This window comes from Coccinella septempunctata, chromosome X (genome assembly GCF_907165205.1).
Source record: "Coccinella septempunctata chromosome X, icCocSept1.1, whole genome shotgun sequence".
In the NCBI taxonomy this organism is placed as follows: Eukaryota; Metazoa; Arthropoda; class Insecta; order Coleoptera; family Coccinellidae; genus Coccinella; species Coccinella septempunctata.
The window spans coordinates 6,738,113-6,766,048 of record NC_058198.1 but is presented as its reverse complement, the minus strand read 5'-3'; the positions used below and the strand labels follow the sequence as shown (position 1 = coordinate 6,766,048).

The following is a 27,936-nucleotide window of genomic DNA, read 5'->3' as shown; positions in this document are numbered from 1 at the left end:
CAGAAAAATGGCAGACGTCGAAATTAATTTTTTCGTCCTGAGCTAGCCATCGAGGGGGAAGTCGGAAAGATATGATGGAACACTGGGTAAAATCCACGAAGAATATGTCCTTAATTCACGCGACTTTGCAGTCCGTGCGCCATATTGGCAACTTTTTGCAGGCTCTCTCTTATTCTTTGTCGAAGTGCCGCATGTTATCTATTACAGCTTATTTCTCGACCTCCACAAAGCACACATCCAGATGTGGACAAGCTGGCACTCCCAAGGCCGGAACCGTTTTCAACGATATTGTACAGGGTGTAAGTACACATCGTAATGATATAAGATTTAACCCGGAAGCTGAGAAGATTATATTGTCCGAGTGATCATGAGGAAAAAGTAATATCGTTTCTTGGAAAGCGAGCGAGTTAACGATAAAGAAACAATCGATAATATATAGGAAATAGACTATAACGGTTCGATTCCAAGCTTCTTCCGATATTTCAAATTAGTTTAAGGGATCGTTATGGGGGTGTAACAATGAAAATCAATTAGTGGCTTTCTTGAGTGAAAATTTGCATCTTGAAGAACAGGTAGAGAAAAGTGCTAAGCAACTTAATCTTATCGTGCAGAAATTCATATTTTTCTCTTAATCTGCGGAGAATATTAGCACTATTCTCATAATAAACCTTTCCTGCAAAGGATCCCTCCAAAATATAGTCACAGTACCAATGAAAATTCCTTTAAAGCAGTGGTCCGCTCATTATACCCTCATTATAATCGAACTTCAATTGCTCTTCGGACGTATCAACGCTGCTTCAATTGACATCCGGCTTATAAATGACTGAACCCCAGAGCTGTCACCGCCATTTTAGTATGTATCATCAGTGCAACTTATTCAACCATAAGCTGCAGACGAATCCATGTGTCTCGGGGAAAAAAAGTTCATTAACACTAGGAAAATGATCGCTGTCAACCGCAGACCGCAGTCGGTCAATCATTCCATCATTAGCGTTAGTTGTATTCATGAAATATAAAGTTTGGTTCGATGAAGCAATACCGAACTGGATATACGTCGAATCTCACTGACAGATCGAGATAATACGTGCATTAATATGGGTATTTGTATAATTGAAGGATTTTGAGGACTGATCTAAGTCGATAATTACAGTTTAAAAAACACGTCAAAAGATAAAATATCGTTTTGCTCTGCTTCTCCAGTTTATTGGAGATTTCATTGGGTTACCTCCAGTAATTGGCAAGAAGAATAGAATCCTGAATTCTCAAGTCTCAAGCACTTTAAAGCCTTCAGGGGGGGTTATTTTTTTGGGTTCACAATTCCAAAATGTCTATTATGATTGGTATTGAATCTACTGGAGTGTGGATGTATAAGGGTACAATCCCCATCGTACCCTTTATCGAGATCTGACGGGTTTTCCATAGCTAATCAACAGAGTTGACAGCGCCTCAATGAAATTCGAAAACGATGATGCTTAAACCGCATTTTGCAACTGACAACGCAAACATCATGTTGAAAACCGCCATTGAGCGAAGTATTTGAAAGACTGGCCTTCAATCAGAATGCACTGATGCAGGCAAGTAAGCATTTGGGTCGCATAAATTGATAGATATATTTCACATCAAATACAAACGATCGTTGCTAGCTAAATGTTACGGTCCATATGAGGGATTAATTCTGACTGAATCGGGGGTATTCAATAGTCCAGTTGATGCCATTCGCAATCTTCGATGAATAAATCAGTTGGAGTATATCTGTAGGTTAGGCCATCAACTTGTGGAGCAACATTTCCTACCGCATACCTCCACGATTTATAGAAAAAAGGAACTATAATGGGCATAATAGTAACTTTTTTCGTGGAGTTTCATACTTATGCTGGTTGGATAAAACCTTGGAAAGATGTCCTCTACCAGTATTACTGAGACACTTGCTGAACAAGGATACAAAATCATAGTTAGTACGACAAAGCAAGCTCTGTCACTTCTAAAGCATCCAAGCCTCTGCTATCAGTGGGGTTTATTGTAGTTAATATCATAGCTATATAAGCAAAATTCCGACCCCAATAACAATAATAAGGCTGCTTAACAGAATCGAAGGATTTCATCAACAATTCGATGTCAAAACATGATGCAACTGACGTAATATCCTTTTCGATGTATACCAAGTAATGGAGGAATTGGAGGTCCATCCAGGTGACTCTTGATTCTTTATTTCAAATAAAATGCATTGCATTGCATTGTGACCTTAAGATCTGTCCCTCATTAGAGCTGTTTTAGCCGCTGGCGTTAACAGCTTGCCTTCCAGATCCAGGGTTCTCATGAACTCAAGCAATGGCGATAGCATGGCATTCTGCACCAGATGATGGAGAGTTTCATCCTCCTCTTCACAGAATCTGCACTCGTCCTTATCTGCTAGACCCATTCCTGGAGTTGCCAGAGGCGACAATTCCCTGTAAGAAACCTATTTAAGAGGTGTAGCATATTATTGATAAGATCCAGATAATCTTCTTAGATCTCACAAAGGTAAAGCCCCCAAGGAACTTTTTGGGGTGTTTCCGTCTCCGAATTTTCCTCTCTCTCTTTCTGTTTCTTCCCTTTTCTTTTAGGTACACTTTCTCATACCACAGAAAGTTTCCTGACCAAAGACAGAGGTTGTGCTCCTATCCTGGCCAGTGTATTGACTGCCTCTTTCCTTTGACAACCGAGTGACTGGGAACCCAGGCTTAACAGGCTTTTTTCCTGCCCAATTCGATGAGTTTCCTCGGCACTTCCAGACCACCAGAATGAATGAAGTGTGAGCTCAGTGCTTGATCGCAGCCTGACTGTCAGAATGTATCCATGTCACATTCCTTTTGAGGTTTATTTCCATACATCTTTCGATTGCAAATATTTCTGTCTAAAAGACTCTTGGACAGCGGTAGTGAGCATCTGTTGCCCTCTTCGAATACTCCTGCGTTAGTCCCTCTCTTGGTTTTTGAACCGTCTGAGGGGTAGCTTCCCTTTCCCAGTCTTCCTTTCTACTGCTTCGTAGTAGAACAGACGACGTATAGGTGCTCTTGTTTCTGGTATCTGCATAAGGGTTCATCCTACTTTGGGTTTGCTTTGTCGTGTATGGGCAGCCATACCCCTTGTGCTGAGAATCCTCTGACTTATTTATGTCGTGATGTGTGAGTGGGCCACTGATAATTCTGGAGTACTGTTAAATGTTGTTACATCGTGATCAATCACATTTATTTTTATATAGATCGATGAAGTCGTGCTCAAGTGAGAACGACCAACAATATCAGAAGCCATTTCTAATCTGAAAACAATAATTCTCCGCACATTGTTGGAAGTTAAAATGCAAATACCGCTTGGCAGCTCATCTAATGATATACATTTTCCAATTTGCCCGTATGCGAAAAAAAGGAGGAAACTGTTAAGTCGAAGTTATTCATCGCACCGTGACTCTAATAAAACTCCTATCTGATGAAACTTTTTATGGAGGTGTTATTAGATCGTCTCCGTTTGCATGCGCCTAGAAAGAAGGAATGCGACCAATTGCTGGATAGCGCAATCAACACGGTCGTCTATCTTTCGGCAATAACGTATTCCTTTTATACAGCTTACGGTATCTCCACTCTAAGTTGTTAAATTGATTTCCTGTAACGCGGTTCCAGGCAGGGACCAGTGCCTGTTTCGCCAGACGGGACTCTCCTTCAATATTCGCTCGAAACATTAATTTCCACTACATATTTTTCTCCTTTCGACAATACATCGTATGCCCAGCCAGGCCCACATTCGATTTATAGGTACTCGCTCATTTGGTTTCAACATCAAACTCTTTTTATTTCCCAGGTGTTCCGTTTTGTCTTCCTCCACTTCGCCTGGTGCGGTTTCCGTGGCCAGCCAATTTCATTCAGTCAGCCGTGTGGATCAGAAGATACGAAACCTACAGGCTGGACACATTCACTTCACAATATCGCGTTGAAAAAGAGAAATATTCTAATGATTCTTGGTAAAGAAGTTATATGCCTCTTGAGGTATCGTGTTCCAGATTCCTCCATTAAATGTCCTGGAGATGTTCGATGGGCAATGGATAAGAGGAACCAGGCTCTGTCTGCAGAGATTCATGTTGTCTTGGCTCAGTATGGAATTAAGTCCATTTCGTACAAGCAGAGACCAAAAACATAATAAGGATTCGACCTAGTTTCTAGTACAGTGACTCTATCAAATACAGTGGCGACAATTGTGGTCTCGTTTTTCATCGTTTTAGCAGAGAATCATGTTGTCTTGGCTCAGTATGGAATTAAGTCCATTTCGTACAAACAGAGACCAAAAACATAATAAGGATTCGACCTAGTTTCTAGTACAGTGACTCTATCAAATACAGTGGCGACAATTGTGGTCTCGTTTTTCATCGTTTTAGCAGAGAATCATGTTGTCTTGGCTCAGTATGGAATTAAGTCAATTTCGTACAAGCAGAGACCAAAAACATAATAAGGATTCGACCTAGTTTCTAGTACAGTGACTCTATCAAATACAGTGGCGACAATTGTGGTCTCGTTTTTCATCGTTTTAGCAGAGAATCATGTTGTCTTGGCTCAGTATGGAATTAAGTCCATTTCGTACAAACAGAGACCAAAAACATAATAAGGATTCGACCTAGTTTCTAGTACAGTGACTCTATCAAATACAGTGGCAACAATTGTGGTCTCGTTTTTCATCGTTTTAGCAAGAATATGGCGGATTTGGTCACACGACGTGACGTGAGCGAATCCGCATTCCGAATTAGAGATCATAGCATAGAAATCTGTACTTCTAAGCCGCCATATTCTTGCTAAATTTCCAATTGTCGCCACTGTGTTTGATAGATTCACTGTAGTTTCTAGTAGCAATCTACATCTCCTCGAATCATTGCTATACAGGTTGATCTTCTAGTGTATCAACCATTGGTCGATAAGATTGTGAGCCGAAAACACTGATTTTGATTTAAATCGTTCCAAGACTATTATTCTAGTACCATGGGATCCCCCATGGTACAATGCTTGGCCCCCTGATGTTTATTGCATACTAGCTGATCCAGCGGACGTTGTCCTGTTTCTATCCTCGACTTCTTATTGAAAGAATGATGCAGGAAATTCGTACACATATAATATCATGTGTACATTTTCTATTTGAAGTGAACATACATAGACTTTATCTTTGCAGTGACTCTTGTAAAGTTATGAATGTTGGCCAAAAGCGTGCAAGGGTAGAAGCATCGCGTTCGATCTATGCTCGATTTGAAAACGATGTAGACTTCTTAAACCGAATTGTTACTATGGATGAGACTTGGGTACATTTCTACGATCCAGAAACAAAGCAACAATCGATGGAATGGCGACACTCTGGTTCTCCAAGACCTAGGAAGTTTCGTGTCCAAGAATCTGCTGGATAAGTTCTTGATTCAGTTTTTTGGAATTGCCATGGAGTAATCATGATTGATTTTTTGGATAAGGGTAAAACAATGATCGAAGATTACTATTCGACATTACTGACCACTCTACGGAAAAAAATTAAAAAGAAAAGACGCGGAAAGCTATCCAAAGGTGTTTTGTTTTTGCAGGACAACTCCCCTGCTCACAAATCTCATGTTGCCATGCAAAAAAAAAAAAGTTTAAGAAGATCGCAAATTTTCTTCCAAAGAGGAATTAATAAAAGCTGTGGAGGTCTGGTTTGCAGAGCAGCAAGAAACATTTTTTTTTAAAGGTCTAGAGACGGTGCAGGTTCTCTGTAATGAATGTATCCAATTAAGAGGAGAATATGTTGAGTAATAAAATATTTTAACATTGAAATTTTGTTTGGTTCTATAGTAGGCTAAGAATTTTTCAATACATCCTCGTATATGAAGGTACAAACCTTCTCATCAGATATTTTTGAGATCTAAATGAAATGCTATCAAGATAATAAGAATATCGTTAATATAATACGCTAACTGCCAGTGAAAATTGAGGTACTACCGAATATAACGAGTCTAATTCAGGCCAAATAACGACCAGGACGTGTCAAGAATCGTACTTGGATTTGGTCGAAATTAAAAGCGAAAATTGTTCGGCAGCCAATAGGAATTTAAATCAAAGCAATCCCATTATTGCCAGTTGATTCGGGTTAATTTGAAGTCCCCGGTTTCGGTGACTCAGAGGGAAAAAATATACAATCCGGATGCATCCGAAACATTTCGGTTCACCTTCATCGGGAGGAGGTGGAAAGAAATAAAGGTAGTTAGAAAACCGATTAGTATAATGGAAGGAGAAACGAAAGTACTGAATGCATTCGTTCCTGTATCGGAGGCCGACAAAGCTCGAATTTTCGATGAATGGCTTCCATTTCATTCGAACCTCATTCATTCGTGCCGGATCTGTTTTAAATACATGAAAAGATTTGATGAAAACCTGAAAATCCCCTGTAACACCCTCGTACAATATTCGCAAACATTTATCGCGAAAGGTATCGGAAAGATACCCCAACAGAATCTTTTGAACGCCGGTCCAATCAGTAATAAAGCACATACTCCATTCAAAGTGTGAGGTTCTGCATATATGTAGAATGTCCACCGAAAATTTTACATCATATCACGAAGAAAAATCCAAACCTTGAAACCACAATCGAGAAAAGTGCTTCAATGAAAGCATAAAATTTCAGAAGCTCGCCTACAAAATGAACAGCTCAAAAACTGATAGAGATCACATATAAATTTCCCTTTATTCGAGGCTTTTTTTAAATTAGCTGGAACATTTGTTAAACAAGAGTTCTTGCAGCAAAAACTGAGATATTTTGAGTTGTTTTTATCATATTTGACATGTAATTTGTTGCTAAACCTGTTTTCCTTCCATATCCGAATGTGTATATACATGTATTATTTGCCTGTTATTACAGACATATTGGGACTTCATTAAATTTGTTAGATATTTCATATTGTGCCACGTGAATAAGTATCCATTAAAATGAAAATTTTCGTCAAAGATATGCAACATTTTTTGAAGATAAAGGTGAAGGGATGACATAAATAATTAAGGAGATGGCGCTAGAAGAACACAGAATAATTTGTTGATCGCAGAAAATATTATAGCTGCAACATATTCCATTTTAATGAGGATATTCGTGAAAAGTTAATGATGAAAAATGTTTTAATTATACGTCCTCACAATATTTTAAATTTCGGCGAAAATTAGTTGGGTGTAATCGTCCAAACTAATAATAAATCAGGAGTTTTATAGTCACGGTCTTTTATTAAAAGCCATTAGTTTGGCCTTCTACACCGTTGGCGTAAAATAAGAATCGTATGCAGCTCACTTTCACTTGATGAAAATTTCAAGGTTATAATTCACTCATAAAAGGTATGTACGTATAAAACGGGAAGTATTCCGGGGAAAATTAAAGGAAGAGAGCAATGGAATTTGTAATTTTTCTATCATGGTAATGACCCCGTACCTCCTGCGCTCAGAAATTGACAAAAAGCCAGAGTCACAAGTCTTTGGCTCCGATGAACTCATTTCAAATTTAAGGCATTGTGAAATCTCGAGATTCTTATTGCTGAAGAAATATAAAAAATCAGTAAAGGTTCATATGGGGTCGATTTTAGTCGTTAGGTTTAGTTAAACCATTGTATTAGGAGCACAGTAGTCTATACAATGGTTATACGTAGAAATTGTACGTTGGAGCATTTGAAATATTGATGATTCTTCGGCAAAATCCATACACCTTTCACATCGAGCAACATCCTATGAATGACAAATAACCAGGCTCGTTTCCTTTTATTGTTTGAGGAAATTTGACGTCGATTTGAATACACATTTTGTTCCAATTTCAGGCACGGTTTCAGAAGATGTCCAATTTTCGATTCACTCTCCGAGCGGTTAAAATTTCATGATATCTGTGTGAGCTCTCGACACTACAGAAAAAAAAGGAAAATGAAGTTTATCCCGTCGATAGTTGCATTTCCCGGGATGCGAAAGGGAAAAGATTCATAACGGTTTGTGGGAGGATTCGGATTTATCGAGTATCTTCATAGGAATCGGGAATTGTTACGAAAAACACCCTAACCTATAGCCTATCCGGGGTGATTGTAACTCACTCGAACAAAATATGGACCTTCGTTTCTTCTTTTTCATATCAGCCTGATTTCTGTGTTTTGTGTGTATATTCATCGAAAATCTCCAATTAGGTTGAAAAAAAATTGCAGTTCGATTTACTAAAAGATAGAAAAATAGGAACGTCCACTAATAGTGCAAAATTGAGTAATATCAAAAAATTAGGAAAGCACTAACGTGAAGTCAACAGGTTTTGAGGGCATGTTCAATTTACTCCATCTACCTATGTGCCACGCCTTCTCCACAAAAGATTTTCCCAAGGAAGATTCCTCTTTCGGTTTTTCTTTTCTCGTAAGTACATTTTCCAACATCACAGAAAGAGAAAGAAATTCTCCTATCACCTGGAAAACTCTCTTTACAGGAACCATAAATCATTTTATCCAGGATATATACCTCTTCCGATTCTCCGTAAAATATGATAATTTTCGTACAAAGAATTTTATGAAACACTATATTTGAGTGAAATACAACCCATTCGATTGCACCATGACCAACTTATTGCATCAAAACAGACTAGTTTCTTTAAATCTCTTCAGATTATCATAACCTCTAGCTACGCGACTTAGTATACGAAATTGAATTTTGTATCTTATGGAAATTCCTCCCAAATAATAAATCCTGAGCAGGAATTTCTGTTGAGAAAGTTTGGAAGTAGAAGTTAATTAAGTGCTGTGAATGAGCATTAACAAAAAATAAAAATGCAACCTCACTTTTTCATGAGGACCTTCAGAATTTCTAATGAAAATTGTTCACCGAATTCGAGCAGTGGGATGCAATGTTTTTCGACATCACTGCATGAAAAAAATTGTCGTCCGGAAGGAACCAGTCAAACCGGAACTCGGAGAGTTCTGATTGAAGCTCTTCACAAAGACCATGGGTTAATGAATCGAAGAAAAGTTTTCCAATTAATACCATCTGAAGATATCGACATCTCAAATGATTAGGAATATTATAGAATTCTTACAGGTTCCCCATTTCAACTGTTGGATCAGCTGGATCATTTTCGTAAGGTTTGAATGATTCGAGAAATGTTATATTTTTTTTCAATAATCCTTATGTCATTTTACACATTTTAGCGAAATATTACTTCATTCTACCACAAGTAATGTGAGTAGGCTCCACCATAATTTAACTTATGAATCAGGTACTGAAAATAATCACTCAAAACTAATATCAGAATAACTGGAATTCAATCAGACCAGACCAGGATCAAACCTTGGTTTCCTTGAATACAAGCCAAGGTTCAAGCTTAACATAAATGAATGTATGCTCCTTATTTTCTAATTTGAGTATCCTATAATTATCATGTCAATCATTCTAATAGATTGTGAAACAGGTCAGAAAAGTTAACTAATTAGAAGATTAAATAGATAGTGCACTATTCATGATTTTTTTCCTGAAAATGGAGAAGAAAAGGAAATATTTGAGCCACACCACATAATACCTACTCACATTAATATTAAAAAATAACTCTCTACTTGGAAATACGCGTCGACCTCAAGTTCAAATGGAACGCAAGTTACAAAGTCTGAGGAAAAACAGCGTTGCACTTCTGGTGAAATTTCTGATTAACCGAATATTAAAAATTCACATTTGAGCCGCAGTAGACATGTTTCCTAATTATTATTTTTCTTGAATTCTTTACACTTGGAATCCTTTGTTGGAGAAGAGCTATTTGGATGAATTTCTGCTCTGCCAAATGTGCCTGCGGTTAAATCCTTTGGGGTGGATTCCTTCTGAATAATTGAAGATTCAAGAGGAGGAAATGAATATGTTACCTTTTGTGCATTAAGATTAATTAAAAATATAAACATTTTGTATCGGTCATTCACTTTTTGAACAATTCTATAACATGATATTTTTTTCTCGACTCTCCTTGGAATTTCAAAATTGCATAAGATAGCTTTTCTCTATATGAACTGTTTCACGCTTTGATTTAAGTTAACACTCTGTATATGTGTAGACTGAAGGCAGAATCGGTATACATTCCAGATTAATTGGAAATACTTTTTATAATTTGAAATGGGCGTATCATCTGAAGAATATTACAAATACGATATCTATTTGTTCAGTAATGATAGATAAACTGTTAAGAGTGGTGAAAATATAGCTTGAAATTCAGGAAAATGATACCGAACTACCTAGAAGCAAGAATCTCAGTTTGGGATATTCACGTTGGAGATTTCTATCGCATCGTGAAAGTTCTTGTTGAAATTCCGGATTAAATTTGAGGTGAGGAAGTTTTGGCAGTTTTATGATAGAACCGAAAATGAGATTTTTGCCCATATCGGAATGAGTTCGATAATATACATCTTTAATCCGCAACGGAAGGTATTGAATTTTTTATATGTTCGAATCTGCTTTGACGGGCCCACATATATAAGTTTTGATGTGAGTTTCCGCTGTTTTGTATGGAAAAACGATACGCTACATTCACTTGAAAAAATGTTATTACTCGGCACACTTTTAACCACCATTCTTTGGGGCAGTATTCGGAAAAACATATCACATCTCATCATGCAATCAAAACTACAATGTCATCAAATCGTAAATATTCTGAAGGCCAAAGAGTCTTATTCCTCAGAAGTTCGAACTTTCATGCACTAAGAACGAAAGGAAAAAATTTAAAGCATTCAAAATATTTTCATTATTGTGAAACTTTCGGTTTTTCTAAAAGTAATGTAATCTGTATGATCCGTAGTAGAATGAAGTGCAATTTTGTTGAATTTTTGGATTCCTCATACCCAAAAAGAACAGTTGGATTTTGCTCACAAAACTAAAATATGCCATCAGTGCAAATACAAAATCTAGTCAAACTACAGATTAAGTAATTCACTTGATGCACGAAAATGATATTATTGAATAAACGGTTATTGTTATTGAGAGATAATCCACTCAAAAGGTGACTATCGAAATTTTCCAAAAAGATGGAATCAATTAAATGATCGTCAAGACCGAACGGTTGCATCGATCTCCATAATATTTTCAGATTTTTTTCTAGAAGAGTTGCTCTTTCAGAATATGTATCATATTCCCATCTACGGTTATTGCTATCGAGAGATAATCCACTCGAAAGGTGACTATCGAAAAATTTCCAAAAAGACGGAATCAATTAAATATTCGTCAAGACCGAACGTGTGCATCGAACTCCATAGAATTTTCAGATTTATTACAGGTTGTCCCTGCTAACTAGAATAATGTAAAAGAGGTCCGTGGCCAAGATTGGAACCCCTGATCTAAACAAATCACTGACCAAGTTCTGAAAATGAAACAATTCCGTTTAGCTAGTTGATATAAAAATTTATAGAACTGCTTGAGAAAGATCTTACAGTTTGCTCATTCATGTTTAAATCTAACCGAGGCAACATTCCAAACCCCATTAATTCATTCGATATCCTTTACACAAGGATTGTTTTGAATATTCTATAATCCCTGATGCAAGCTTCATTGGATATTTTCAAATGATTTCACACGTAGGAATTGTCAGCATCTAAAGCAAGTTTGGTTGGTTCGCAAAGTAATAATCCATTATTCATTATTATAGTAACTAGTGAAGGAAGCTCATTTGACAGAAAACAATTAATGAACTAAGATATCTATCGATATTATCGAAAAAAAAAACAATGCCTACATTTTTTTCAGTAGTCAAAGCAAAAACTGAATTTTCCACATTGAAATTTCGAAAACTCCCGCTTGGGTCAACTTCAGTAGATATTCCGTATCATAAAACACTCGCCATTAAAAAATGGTGGCTGTTGAAAAAATACACACAATATTTACGGCTATCGCTTACACTAACACTATTATAGCTCAAATAAAAATATTATTCGCGATCATTTGTGCATCAATTACATATATCCCAAAATTCGTTAATTATTTCATCCTTTCATCCTGCGCTGAGTTGTTTGATCTCTGCCTTACTGAAGTCATTGATCCTTTTTCTTCAACTATACAAATTACAGATGATGTACTGTATCTTAGATATTTGTGATTAATTTGAAGAGCAGAAAAGTGTTTAAAAACCACTAAAATGCCTTTTGTACCTATGGTATGGTTTTCAGATTGACTGCATCATTTGGCAGGTTACAGGAACATTGTTTGAAGCCCACAATTTCAAATTATTCATATCGGTTTAATAGTTTCTGATTTTCCCTTGATTATAAACAATCTGATGACGATGATGACAATATTTTCAGGAAGTGGAAAACCCCAAAAACTTTCTATGTTGTCTTGAACAGCAAGGACTTTTAGAAATAGATGGAAAAGAGTTCTGAGCTGCAGTATCATCAAAAACATGGCCACAGGACAGAGGAAAATTGTCGCAGTAAAAGCAATGCATAATTCAGTATATATGATGGTTTTTTTGCCAATTTCCGATCTTTTTCATCTACTTGGGGTGATGATTTCAGTAAGTAATGATTGGACAGTGAGTTTGGGTGCAACTTGATACTTTTTTGCAGCTTTATATTCGTTCAATTGATCTTCGTACCCATTAATCGAAGTATTGCGGAAAAATTTCAAGTACTTTTTTACTATGAGAAAAATATGCTTCAAAATTCTACTTCTATTCAATCCTCCCCTTGAGAAGCGCGTGAAAAAAGTTTGGGGGTAGTCTACATCGTTCGTATTTTGATCGAAATGGGTAAATGATATTATCGAAGTATCAGCATTAAATTCCCCGCAATCGGCAGCTAATTTTCATGATTCCCGAAGAAATATATCCTTTCAATACCCGTTACATTAATCAGTTCCCGAAACCGCTCGAACTTGGCGAGAACTTCTGGTCCGTAGAGGTGGAAGAAAAAAAAATCTTTCACAACAAATTCGCTGCCCCTTTTTCCTCGGAAATCATTCATAGGAACTGCGAAACAAAAGGCGCGTTAATTCAAACCATTTCATCTCTCCGCGCCGCAAGAAAACTTCCGCGAACTTCCTATAACTTCCAGCCACAACTTCTTTTATCTAACGGGAAAAAAATAGTTCTACTTACTTTCCTCGAAGTAAAAGCAAAAACAATTGATTTGATTCAATGAAGTCTCGCGTAAAGTTTTTCGCGCACGGACACGTCAGATTCTGAACCACACAAGAGGGATCCTCCAAACTTCACAAGCACCGGCTGTGTACTGAAACCTGAAACAGGACGATGGGGAAGAGCGTTGGGGCGGTCGGCTCTCGCTGAGTCGAAGTCTGGAGATAGCAGCAGCCAGCCAGAAGACAAAGAGCGCATGCAATACACCTACGATACCAAAATTCGCAAGAGTTACGCGTATACTGGATATAGCCTCCTTATAAGCAAATTCTTGCTGGAAAGTTACACCAATAAAACATATCCGAAAAAGAACCTCCCCAAATGAGTTCGCACGATGAAATATCTACTTCCTCCACTCTCAGAAACTCCACGACAGCGCTGATACATGAAAGCAAGTCGTGTCTTAACAAATCCTTATATGTATATGCCATCCAGACTATGACATACTGTCTTATAATTAGCACATTAACAAATGATTAGAAAAATAAGTCGTACAGTGAAAATACACTGCCCAAAAACTCATGGGGATCACGTTTGAATTTCTCTTTATTCCTGGCTTAGGTAACAGATGTTCTAGTTTTACAGGGTGAGTCTTTGATTCGGACAAATATTTCAACAATACGAGGATATATTGAAAAATTCTTAGCCTACTATAGAACCAAGTAAAACTTCAATGTCAAAATATTTTATTACTCAACATATTCTCCTCTTAATTGGATACGCAGAGAATCTGCAACGTCTCCAGACCTTTCAAAAAAAATGTTTCTTCTTGCTCTGCAAACCAGACCTCCACAGCTTTTATCACCTCCTCGTTGGAAGAAAATTTACGACCTTTTAAACTTTTTTTCAGTTGAGGAAAGAGATGATAGTCGGATGGAGCCGAATCTGGTGAATAAGGGGGGGTGTTCCAGTAATTCAAACCCTAAATCACGAATTTTTTGCATGGCAACATGAGATTTCTGGGCAGGGGCGTTGTCCTGCAAAAACAAAACATCTTTGGATAGCTTTCCGAGTCTTTTCTCTTTAATTTTTTTCCGTAGAGTCGTCAGTAATGTCGAATAGTAATCTCCGGTTATTGTTCTACCCTTATCCAAAAAATAAATCATGATTACTCCATGGCAATCCCAGAAAACTGAAGCAAGAACTTTTCCAGCAGGATTTTGGACACGAAACTTCTTAGGTCTTGGAGAACCAAAGTGCCGCCATTCCATCGATTGTTGCTTTGTTTCTGGATCGTAGAAATGTACCCAAGTCTCATCCATTTCAACAATTCGGTTTAAGAAGTCTACATCGTTTTCAAATCGAACACAGATCGAATGCGATGTTTCTACCCTTGCACGTTTTTGGTCAACATTCAAACATTTGGGGATCCATTTTGCAACAATTTTTCTCATGTCCAAATTGACATAAACTATATGAGGAAAGCGTTCGTATGAAATATTCAGTGCTTCAGATATCCGTTTTAGCCCAATTCGACGGTCTGATAAAATCATGTCATTAACTGCATCGATATTTTCGGGGACTGACACAGAAACTGGCCTTCCCGATCGGTCATCAACTTCAATGGAAAATTTACCTTTTTTGAAGCTTGCAGTCCAATTTTTCACGGTCGCATACGAAGGACATTGATCACCAAGGGTATTAAGTACATCTTCGTAAATCTGCTTACCTCTTAACCCTTTTAAATACAGCTGTATCAAGTACCTAGGTACTTGATGATGGCTCGATACTCCAATTTTTCGATTTTCACAATTTCGGTGGACATCTTCTTTCTTTTAATTCATTGCTTAACTCTGGTTTACTTTTTTGACCTCAAACTTCACACTGACACTTCTTATGAGTTATTATTCGTTGCTTTGATAACGCAATATTTGTTTATGCATGGAACTGGTCTAGGCTAACTAGATATTAAAATACCTCCTCGTAGTTCCCTTGAATGAGATACCTCTGGAACCAATGGGAGAAAAAGAAAAGTAATACGAAATGATATAAATTATTGCGCTCCATGCATACAATCGCTATTTCAAACCAAAAATATCTGTGAAAATTCCAGTTGGGAATTCCTCAACTCAACTTTCTCGAAGGCCAATTCGAGGGTTCTGTTATTGTGTTGATATTCAGGGGTACAAAACGCTATTACAGCTGTTTTCCACCATTCAGTCATCGGATGATAATTAATACGGCTCGGATTCGAACACATAGATAGATCGAGTACGCAAAAGTTGGGAAAATGGAAATGAAACCACGATTTTATAATTTCGTTTTCCACGTGGCCGATTTTGTGATTTTGACTAAACAAATAGAACAAGCGGCGAGTCCGCTTTGATGAAATTACATTCTTGTGCACATTTCCGTACAAGATTCCTCTACCTACGTTGTTACTAGAGCAACAGTTACTTGAGCCGCTCCGGTCCGCAGGGGCGGTACAGAATGTGTTTCGTTCTCAGATGAATAACAATTCGGGAAAATTCATTCAGATTGAAGGCCTATCTATTCAAGGGCGGTCCTACGGGGGGGGTAAAGGGGGTAATTACCCCCCCCAGAGCCCATAACGAATTAGATTTTTTAAATTTTTCATTTGAAAAACTAAGAAAAAACCATATTATAATGAAATGAAAAGGAGAGATTCCTTGTACAGTGCATCCCATTTTGGGTAAGACAGCCAGGTTTCTCGCTTGTTATTTGAAATAGATTGCAGTTTTCACGTTCCTGTCCTACTTTTTTGTGAAACTCAAGTTATCTTAATCAGATTTTTCATAATAGTTTCTGTTTATGAGATACAGGGCGATGTTGGAAATTGATACTTTTCGGATCCCTCCTTTTATCTCCGAACTTATGAGAAATAATGCTGAGCTGAAAACTACGTCTAATACAACATTCTGGGTAGAATCAAGTGGCGTACTCATTTTTTTTCGGGGTATGGTTTTGAAGATACGACACAAACCTATATTTTTTTCAATGGGATACCCTGTACTTTATTACTTCGTTGAATTCGTCAATTTTTTTTCCTTTAAAATGATTCATAATATCATATGAGTAGGATATTCAGAAATGCTAAAAAACACTAAAACATCACATAATGATGATTTTTGGTTAGTGGGCCATGGATCGCCCATATAAAAGAAGAATCAATTGGAGGGCAAACAAAGATTATACACTCATCGCTAAGACGAAAAACAAAATGTATGTACCTACCTAATAGCAGCACATAAATAATACAAAAATTCATAATACAAATTAGATACAGAAGAAATACTAATGAAATATTTATCATATATACAAATTTTCAACATTGCATAATATTTTACTGATTAAACTATTCAAATTGCTGTCCATTTTCCCTAATACATAATTGACAAGTCTTTTCAATACGCCTGAGTTTATTCAATATTATTAAAGGGCGGTTTTGTAATTTCTCTGTTGATGCACGAAGTTCTTCGGGACTGCTAGAACAGATTTGCTTTTTTCTCTCCTATGCCTACTTGATTGAACAAAGCTTAAAACGCATAGTAGCAATAATAACAACAAGGATCCATGAATTACTACTTTTAATAATCAAAAGTAATAATCCTCTTATTGAAACTTGGGAAATTTAGGCTCACTAACAAAAAATCATCATTATGTGATGTTTTAGTGTTTTTAGCATTTCTGAACATCCTACCTATATAATGTTATACATCTTTTCGAAGGAAAAAAAAAAGGAATTCAACGAAGTAATGAAATACAGAGTGTTCCATTGAAAAAAATATAGGTTTGTGTAGTATCTTCAAAACCATACCCCGAAAAAAAAAATTGAGTACACCACTGGATTTTACGCAGAATTTTGTATCAGACGCAGTTTTTAGCTCAGCATTATTTCTAATAACTTCGGAGATGAAGGAGGGGTCCGAAAAGTGTCAATTTCCGAAATCGCCCTGTATTTCATAAACGGAAACAGTTATGCAAAATCTGATTAGAATAACTTGAGTTTCACAAAAAAGTAGGGCAGGAACGTGAAAACCGCAAGGCTCTATTTTAAATGACAAAAGCGAGAAACCTGGCTGTCTCACCCAAAATGGGATGCACTGTACAATTTTAAGAAAAAAACATGGGACTGCAAATGCTAACTAGAGACACTTACAGGGTTTTATTTGAAGTCTTAATTTGAAATTTCAATTGTTCTTTCAATTACTACCCCCCCCAGAAAATCAGTCTAGGACCGCCCTTGTATCTATTCGAGGGAACCAGATGCAAATTAGCATTCATTAGTGAATAGGAACTCAAAAAATCTAGAAAATATACCACTGGAAATCAACAGTTGAATTTGGCAAAAGGAGAAATTTTACAGCTGCAAATTACCCCTCTAGAAAAACCTGGAATTTCAGTGAAACCTAATTTCACTTGATGTGAAGAGTACTGATCAATAATATGACGTAAAGTTCAAGAAAATAGAAAATATCGATATCTTTTTCCACTAAACTGTGATCGTATTTTAAAATAAATTGATATAAAATTAGGTTTCGAAATTGTGAATCATCATGTACAAAAATAATTGAAACTGGAAGTTACTGCCTTAATTTTTAAAAGATTTGGTTATCGAATACTGGCAGGATTTGCTGAAATACCTCCTGAAATTCTACTAATCGTAAGGGTTAATGTTGAACACAGATTCCATCCTCTTCTAGATGGAAATGCTTGCAGAACACCTTGGACGTACAAAAAAGATTCTTGAATCCATTTCGGTTCAGAACTGAAAAATTCCAGCATGTTTTCGAAGAGAATCGGAATAACTTCCAAATAATATGTCATTCAACCCTCGTGCCATTTAAGAATCTTGTAGGAGTTGACATTACATCCATGAATTTACGATCCGAAGCAGCCCCCTTCTCACTGAAAATATTTCAGATGTACTGAATGCATTGAGCAAGAACTGCTTGAGTTTCTATTCCAAAAATATTCAATAGGGTGGAAGTCAGGGTAATCTGAAGCCAAGCATCTTTTGTTTCCTCTAGTTTGTTAGTTTCTGCTAGTAGGAAATGATTTCACGCCAATGTAAGAAGCACCTTTTCTCTGAAGTTACTGATTCTTGAGTCATATCTTGGTTTCGTCCCATGAAATACAAAGTTGATCTGGATGGAAGTTAAACTCTCAATAGCTTCATACTAAGGGATTCACTGGCACAAAGTTTTAGGTGAGTTGCCATTTGATTCCTTCAGGTAATTTGAGCAAACTGGATGGCCAACTGGATTATTTGAAAATGTTACAATCATCATCATCACAATCATCTCGTTTTGCTAAATTTTTACATTGAAACTTTCCAATCTGAAGGTATCTGGCCAGCAAATAGAAAGATTCTGTATCTCCTGGTGGAATTGAAACGAAGTTGCGATTCGTAATACGAGCCATGAGAGGGATACACACATCTATCGCTGCATTCGTTTGATGATGCCGACCAACGCCGAACAGGATCGGGAAGTGGATTGCGCTAATTAATAATCTGAGGCATATATAAAATCACTACGGGATAACTGGTAAATAATTGTTGATAGGTGGGGAACTTTGAAAGTGGAGAAGCTCAAATAGCTGTGCTTCAATCGGGGAGGTTTTGAAGAGCTATCTAAATTCATGTGCTACCGTCAATAATAGGAAATAGGGCTGGAGTGTTTCGCGATAAACTCCGCGGAGTTTCATTGGTAGATATTGGTTTCAAAAGTGTGTTTACCGCTGGTTTATACGAGACGGGATAACAAAATTCAGAATTAGTTTGATCTAATCGAAATACTGATAAAGGAACTGGACAATGAAGAATATTCCTGCACAAGATGGACACCGGACAGTTTGAATGTCCAACTGTTTCAACGAACTTCAAATTGAATTGAGACAGTTGTTGCTGAATAATCTTCTGATGAAACAACTTGAAATAACCCAATTTTTCCTGAAAGATCACAAGTATACAGAGTAGATTCTTGAGGTCAAAAGACACACTTTTTTCTTTTACCATTTTTAAGCCTACAGACCAGTTCCATGCAGAAAAAATATTGCGAACGAACAAAAACTCATTAGAAGTGTTAGTGTGAAGTTTGAGGTCAAAAAGTAAACCAGAGTTACGCAATAAATTAAAAGAAAGAAGATGTCCAAGTACATGTATTTAAGAGGGTTAAAAGGTATGCAGATTTACGAAGATATGCTTAATACACTTGGTGATCAATGTCCTTCGTATGCGACCGTGGAAAATTGGACTGCAAGCTTCAAAGAGCTAAATTTTCCATTGAAGATGATGACCGATCGGGAAGGCCAGTTTCTGCATCAGTCATATCGAAAATATCGATGCAGTTCATGACATGATTTTATCAGACCGTCGAATTGGGCTAAAACGGATATCTGAAGCACTGAATATTTCATACGAACGCGTTCATCATATAGTTCACGTCAATTTGGACATGAGAAAAATTGCTGAAAAATGGATCCCCAGATGTTTGAATGTTGACCAAAAGCGTGCAAGGGTAGAAGCATCGTGTTCGATCTGGGCTCGATTTGAAAACGATGTGGACTTCTTCAACCGAATTGTTACTATGGATGAGACTTGGGTACATTTCTACGATCCAGAAACAAAGCAACAATCGATGGAATGGCGACACTCTGGTTCTCCAAGACCTAAGAAATTTCGTGTCCAAAAATCTGCTGGAAAAGTTTTTGCTTCAGTTTTTTGGGATTGTCATGGAGTGATCATGATTGATTTTTTGGATAAAGGTAGAACAATGACCGGAAATTACTATTCGACTTCACTGACCACTCTACGGGAAAAAATTAAAGAGAAAAGACGCGGAAAGCTATCCAAAGGTGTTTTGTTTTTGCAGGACAACGCCCCTTCATACAAATCTCATGTTGTCATGCAAAAAAATTAGTGATTTATTGTAGAACACCCCCCTTATTCTCCAGATTTGACTCCATCCGACTATCATCTCTTTACTCAACTGAAAAAAGTTCAAAAGGTCGTGAATTTTCTTCCAACGAGGAGGTAATAAAAGCTGTGGAGTTCTGGTTTGCAGAGCACGAAGAAACATTTTTTTTGAAAGGTCTAGAGACGTTGCAGGTTCGCTGTAGTAAATGTATCCAATTAAGAGGAGAATATGTTGAGTAATACAATATTTTGACATTGAAATTTTGTTTGGTTCTATAGTAGGTTCGGAGTTTTTCAATATATCCTCGTAAAACTGAAGCCAAGGAGTGAAAGATAGAACAAACTGAAAACCTTCACTTTCATACCCTGTATAGTTGAGACTATTCATGTTTCCATCAATTTCATCGATAGTTCCTATCCAATTCAAACTTATTCCCTGAGCCTTTACATAAAATGAGCAAACGTCGTGACCTACCGATTCGAAGGGAAACGATTAGAAATCGCCATAAAGAAATCCAACCTCTTACACCTCTTCAGAAAGTTATCCTCCTTATATATCCGGTATGATTCAACTAACTCCCCCTGCGTCAAAGAGATATAAATGACCCGGGAGATCAAACCTCTGGGAACAGAGGTTCACCTTTCATCGAACGACAAATGTCGAATCCACGTTTGAACCGTTACTAGTAAAAGGGTGAGGGTTGGGGGTTTGTTTCGGTTGGGAGCTAATTTTCGAGCACAACTACGGAGGGTAAAAAGTAGCTTGTACCGAGGAGATCGTTGCTGGGAATTCATAAAATCGGACATGATTGAAATTGAAAACTTTCGAACAGAAAGTGTTGTTTAGTTTTTTTTTTTCGTTTCAATCAGGAGCTTCGGCAGATTTACGGCTCGAATATCACTTAATTCGGTACGGATCCATTATGGCTGAAACATCGATTTACGGGGTATAAATGTGCATCTTTCGTGCGCATTCATGTTGCCATTTTTTCGATTTCTGGTGCATTTTTCGATAATTGGGTGAATTGGGGAAGGTGGTGTGACTTTTTACCCCAATTACTCGGTGTAGATTCAAGAAAATCCTACTGATTGATACTTGAGAAATCTTTTTTTCCAGTAATGAAGCTTTTTCCTGGATTGAGTTTAGAAATTTTATATATATTTTAGCAAGACTATCATGAATCTGTCAAAAACAGCTTGAGAATTATGGTAATAAAAAAGAAAAATGCAACTTTCAGAAACATTCTGTTGTGGTAATTTCAAAGAAATATTTCTATATTTTGAAGCGTAAAGTATAACAGTACAACTATGAAATACTTCATTTTGGCCCTTACCAGAGCTTTTTTTACCGCTTTGTCGTCTATAGCTTGCCAGATTTCTAATGAACTGGGATGGCTTCAGCTTTTTTTGAAAACATCCCTTTATACATGGGTTTAAGGCTTCCCAATGAACTTCCGTTCAATTTGAATAATTGCAAAGAGCAACTCTTCTAATAATACATCTCGACATTTCATCCACCTCATCCCAACCGTTCGGTCTTGAGGAAGTATTAACTGACACCATCTTTTTGGGAATTTTTGGAAGGTCAACTTTCGAGTAGTTTTTCTTCCAGGAAAATTATCGTAGATTTAAATGTGATACATATTCTGAAAGAGCAACTTTTCTAGTCAAAAATCTGAGAACTTCATTCATTTCGGCGCAACCATTCGGTCTTGAGGAATTTTTAACTGACCCCATCTTTTTGGGAATTTTGGAAGGTCAACTTGCGAGTAGTTTTTCTTCCAGGAAAATTATCGTAGATCTAAATGTGATACATATTCTGAAAGAGCAAATCTTCTAGTCGTGAATCCGAAAACTTCATCCATTTAGGCGCAGTCGTTAGGTCTTGAGGAAGTATTAACTGACTCCATCTTTTTGGAAATTTTTGGAAGGTCAACTTGCGAGTAGTTTTTCTTCCAGGAAAATTATCGTAGATCTAAATGTGATACATATTCTGAAAGAGCAAATCTTCTAGTCGTGAATCCGAAAACTTCATCCATTTAGGCGCAGTCGTTAGGTCTTGAGGAAGTATTAACTGACTCCATCTTTTTGGAAATTTTTGGAAGGTCAACTTGCGAGTAGTTTTTCTTCCAGGAAAATTATCGTAGATCTAAATGTGATACATATTCTGAAAGAGCAACTCTTCTAGTCATATATCTGAGAATTTCATCCATTTCGGCGCAACCGTTCAGTCTTGAGGAATTTTTAACTGACCCCATCGTTTTGGGAATTTTTGGAAGGTCAATTTGCGAGTAGTTTTTCTTCCAGGAAAATTATCGTAGATCCAAATGTGATACATATTCTGAAAGAGCAACTCTTCTAGTCATAAATCTGAGAACTTCATTCATTTCGGCGCAACCGTTCGGTCTTGAGAAATTTTTAACTGACCCCATCTTTTTGGGAATTTTTCGAAGGTCGAGTTTCGACAATCGTATCTCCCAGAAAAAAACATGGTAGGTTTAAATATTATACATATTCTAAAAGAGCCACCTCTTCCAGAAGTAAATATTCAAAAAAATATTTTCTCAAGTTTTCAAAGAGGGGGCCATGGCCCATATGAAATTTATATTTCGAGAAACTAATCGAGCTCGAGTTCTGTTGGGAAAAGTGCCAAATAAACTTTAATTTCTGCATCTCCTGGATTTTCTGTCCTGAGATCACAATGATCAACCAAATGGTTTCCGAGAAAAAGGCTGGAAGGCAAAGGTACAAAATTTTCATGTCGTTTTTATAACTCCTTTTCGATTTCCATTCGATACGGTGATAAAATCTGCTTATAATTTCGAATGAAATCTGGGTTTTCCCGGAATTCCTTGCGGCATGTTGCAGTTTGTCCCGGAACAAATCTTAGGTAAAGGCAAAGCGGACGAACGGGCTTTGACTTATAGCGCAGTGGCGTTCGCTCCTACAGCCCGTTCCGAAAATCGTCTTTGATTACTATCTAAGGTATCCTCCCTTTTCGGATTCCTGTGTCACTCAATAGTATCGTTGGTTAATAAGTAACTAACTTGAGGGATGCATTCCTGCGGTCACAGAATCCGACCGTACCGACCGGAAAACTTTCAAACAATCGCCTCGGCTTCAATTCCAACTATTCATCCCCGGCTTCGATGTTTGTAAATCGAATTTATCCGGCCTTTCATCGAGTAATTCCAATTGATTCCACCGAGAGAACGTCCTTCATATGAACATGAATTCCCGCTGTCTGAACATTGATTCCGGGCCGGTTGGAAGGCCAAGAATCCATCTTTCCGGATTTCAAGACGTCCGTTGAGGTGGATCCGGTGAAAAGGTGTGGAGTTTTCGCGTTTTCCGACTGCTAAGAAGAAAACATTTTCCCCTTCACAGACGCAGACGAAAATATTCTAAATGACAGCACCTTACATAAAAATTTGGAATATTTCTAGTATATAATTTTCCTCAGACTGTTATTAGTTTTGAAAATTCAAAGGTAAGAATCCAAGCTTAATCGAATCAACCTCCTAGATTCATTTAGCACTCTTTCACACATCTAGAGTAGCCAAAATCCAAATGAAACATCAACTTTCTTCTGAAGTGCAGCATCCCATCATGAAATTCAGCCCAAGTCTATCAAGATCGTGCTCAATGGGTGAAATATCAGGAATTCGAGATGGCCACGATTATATGTAGTGAGATTTCTCTAGTGATTTCCTTTCATGCTTTGAATCCTTTCACAATGATTTATTGAACTACAATTAGTGTCTGAGAATATTCAGAAAAGAAAATTTTCGCTATTCCTTTCGAAATCTTAAGTCTAGAAGGCATAAAATAGTAGAATATGATGAAAAAATTAAAAAATAGACAATGATATCAAGTCCAATAATTATATATTGGTTCTAGGTGTAATATTTCCTTGAGTATACTTCGACTCAGGAAAGAGAAGAAGCTCATTAGAAGAGAATTCTATAGAAGGTTTTCTCAGCTTCCAAAGAGATGTAGCTCTCTTCAGAAGTGGCTGAAACAAAGCCACAAAGAAGATTTGATGGGGAGACTAGAAGCCTTATGCAGAGAATTTCAAACAAAAATTTTCAGAAGGATTTCAACCATGTTGACCATTAATGAAAGGTGGTACTCTTCAAAAATCTCAGAAAAAGCTCATTAGAAGAGAATTTTTTAGAAGGTTTTCTCAACTTCCAAATAGATGTAGTTATCTTCAGAAGACAGTGGCTGAAACAAAGCCACAAAGAAGATTTGATGGGGAGACTGAAAGCCTTTTATGCAGAGAATTTCAAACAAAAATTTTCAGAAGGACTTCAAACATGTTGACCATTAATGAAAGGTGGTACTCTTCAAAAATGTCAGAAAAAGCTCATTAGAAGAGAATTTTTTAGAAGGTTTTCTCAACTTCCAAAGAGATGTAGCTCTCTTCAGAAGACAGTGGCTGAAACAAAGCCACAAAGAAGATTTGATGGGGAGACTAGAAGCCTTGTGCAGAGAATTTCCAAAAAAAATTTTCAGAAGGACTTCAAACATGTTGACTATTAATGAAAGGTGGTACTCTTCAAAATTTCAGAAAAAGCTCATTAAAAGAGAAAATTTTTTATAAGGTTTTCTCAACTTCCAAAGAGATGTAACTCTCTTCAGAAGACAGTGGCTGAAACAAAGCACAAAGAAGATTTGATGGGGAGACTAGAAGCCTTATGCAGAGAATTTGAAACAAATATTTTCAGAAGGACTTCAAACATGTTGACCATTAATGAAAGGTGGTACTCTTCGAAAATTTCAGAAAATGCTCATTAGAAGAGAATTTTTTAGAAGATTTTCTCAACTTCCAAAGAGATGTAGCTCTCTTCAGAAGACAGTGGCTGAAACAAAGCCACAAAGAAGATTTGATGGGGAGACTAGCAGCCTTATGCAGAGAATTTGAAACAAAAATTTTCAGAAGGACTTCAAACATGTTGACCATTAATGAAGGGTGGTACTCCTCAAAAATTTCAGAAAATGCTCATTAAAAGAGAATTTTTTAGAAGGTTTTCTCAACTTCCAAAGAGATGTAGCTCTCTTCAGAAGACAGTGGCTGAAACAAATTCCCAATATGTAGAAGAAGTTTTCAGAAGGACTTCCAACATCTTGACCATTAATGAAAGGTTCAAAAATTTCGTATGCTTCATTGCAAAACCTTGATACCTAAACTTAGTCACAGTTTTCTGGCTATCCTTCGCTAACGAGGCTCGAAAAAACTCTTGTTTTCGATATCATCAGATCTTCTCTGTCCCCCAGTATGAAAATTGTATTTTTTCCTCAATAAGTAGATTCTTGCAACAAATTTTTCGACCTTCGAATACGGCCTGTTATATTCATCCCCAGTCTGGCAGGAATCATCGATACCGACACCATAATACCGAGATTTAATATCAAGACGTCGCCACTGTGCACGTTATTAATAATATAAAAAAAATTATCGTTGACTCCTAAGTCACGATTTCCATTACGGAGTATATACAGTGTCGTCATACACCCGTGCTGTTCAAGCCCGACAGCCCTAAGGGACGTGCCACAAGCTATCGCGTTTCTCTAGACGTGTATCATCCAGCATCCCCTTATATCCCGAAAATTTGTCGTCTCGATAAATAAATCTACTAGTGTCTAATAGAACATCGTGATTCCGAATATCCGATTATGTCGGAATTCAATTAATATCCAACCGGAAATTTATCATCCCCGATTTGGATAGAGCATGCCTCCAGGTCAAGTCGTATTATGATGAAATCACCATCGAAGAAAGCTACTTATAATGGTACCACTTCATGTAGTTTCGGTTCAAGTGCTTGTGCGATTTGACTTCAAATTACTCAAAAAATCATTCAGGAGATTAGGTATGTTTTCACAATTGACATTCCTCTTTTACAAAATAGTATTACGGGTCAATTTAAAAGAAATGTTCAACAATATCGTATTTTTTCTAGAATATACCGAAATTTCCACAAATCAACCCGAAATACATCACTCGTTGTTTCGTCATCCGGTTATATAAAGTATTAGTCATTCTTTCGCGTGATGTTAGTTGCGTTTCATTGTTCGTAGCGATCGGACGCTTTTATATTCAGGTTAAGTTTTCGTGGAAATTTTGGATTTTGGAATTCGAACACTCGGTAGAAAATATTATAGTATTTCGGAACAATTTTAAAAAATTGTTCAACAATATCGTATTTCTTCTAGAATATACCAAAATTTCCACAAATCATCCGGAGATACGTCATTCGTCGTTTCGTCATCCGGTTATATAAAGTATTAGTCATTCTATCGCGTGATGTTAGTTGCGGTTCATTGTTCGTAGCGATCGGACGCTTTTATATTCGGGTTAAGTTTTCGTGGAAATTTTGGATTTTGGAATTCGAACACTCAGTAGAAAATAGTATTACGGATCAATTCAAAAAAATTGTTCAACAATATCGTATTTTTTCTAGAATAAACCGAAATTTCCACAAATCATCCCGAAATACGTCATTCGTTATTTCGTCATCCGGTTATATAAAGAACTAGCTGACCCGGCAAACCTAGTTTTGCCATTTAAATTATTTCTAGGGTAGATAATAATAACTAACTCATCGTTATTGCTCGATTGGTCGTAAGAAAAAGGAATGCCTTTTTTTCTGTTCTGTACATTTTTTTTGGGAATATTTTGTTATATGAACCTAGCCCTAATAATAATAAACACAACAAAAAAAGAATTGTCCAGTTTGATGCGATCGTTTGAACAATAAAGCTTTTTGAAGTAAACCATAGATCCTCTTTTATTAATATAGATTTCTAAGTAGTTTCTTGAAGAGTAATTGGCCAATTTTAGTCTGACAGACATAGATACTTCAACTACGTTGAGTAACTTGGTCACGTTGTAGATAGTGTCTCGATATATGCTTATTGGTAAAGTTTCGCGACTGAGGAAGGAAATAATTAATAATGGATATATTATTAACTAGCGACAAAGGGTGAAATCTAGTGGAGTGAGAGAAGATGGCAATTTTTGGTGTCAATGCAGAAGGGCAGCCACGACCTTTAAATATCAAGCCCTAGTCTGCAATTTCAATAGAATAATAGGCTTCGTCAACTTGGTATCTAGCCCGTTGCTAATTGCAGGTGAAAATTAATTGTGGATATTATTTTAGAACTAGTCCTTATTAAGAACGATGAGAATAGTTTCAACAATAGGATATTTTAACAGACAACCACGAAATAAATTAGAAATTGTGTTGCATCAAAGGAAACCTACAATTTTGTTCTATAGAGGAATATCATTCTGAATTCATATCCAACATTTTTCATTTTTTATACAGATTATTTATTCCACTTATGGAGCACATATATATGCTAAGATACGTTCTATTAAAAGCATCCAATGATTGTTGAAACATTATAATCATTATTCAAATGTGTATAAAGGGGATACCAAAAGGTGGTCTCACTTCTGTTGTGAATATTTTAAAAATGAATAAACATGTTTGAGGGGGTATCCGACAGAATTATCAAGAAAGTTGATTGTTTATTGGCCCTCCAGAGAAGTAGAGCTCTCACGTATTTTTTGGGAATGAGCTTTGGCAGGTCCCAGAGCTTTCAAGCAATAAGTATCACTCCCCACTTCTGAAGCTGATGAAGCTTAATTATGCTAATAGAAAACCATTCTTCAATTACCAGGAACCTCAAGCAGTAACTGATAGTCCAGATGGGAATTGAAAGGCCAGCTAGCACAAAAACATCCATTATATCCCCGAAATTTTGTAGATGACGAGAAGTATGAAATAATTACGAAAGCGATAGCACTTCTTGAAAATTAATGTTCTATCCCCCAAACTGCCTTCCGGATTCCTCACATTGCGAAAAGAGTTCTCCTGGCATTCGTTGAGCGAATTGAATAAAAATCG

At 36.9% G+C, this 27,936-nt stretch overlaps 1 protein-coding gene across 2 annotated transcripts in view; it reads right to left on the bottom strand.

The window, feature by feature from the left end:
* The window catches only part of LOC123321544 (lachesin-like), a 94,348-nt gene extending 81,127 nt beyond the window's left edge, over window positions 1-13,221 (bottom strand). For both annotated transcript variants that reach the window (XM_044909206.1, XM_044909207.1), the window contains exon 1: window positions 13,099-13,221. The gene's annotated coding sequence lies outside the window, so the exon portion shown is untranslated. The remainder of the gene's footprint in view (window positions 1-13,098) is intronic.
* Window positions 13,222-27,936: the final 14,715 nt, after the last annotated feature.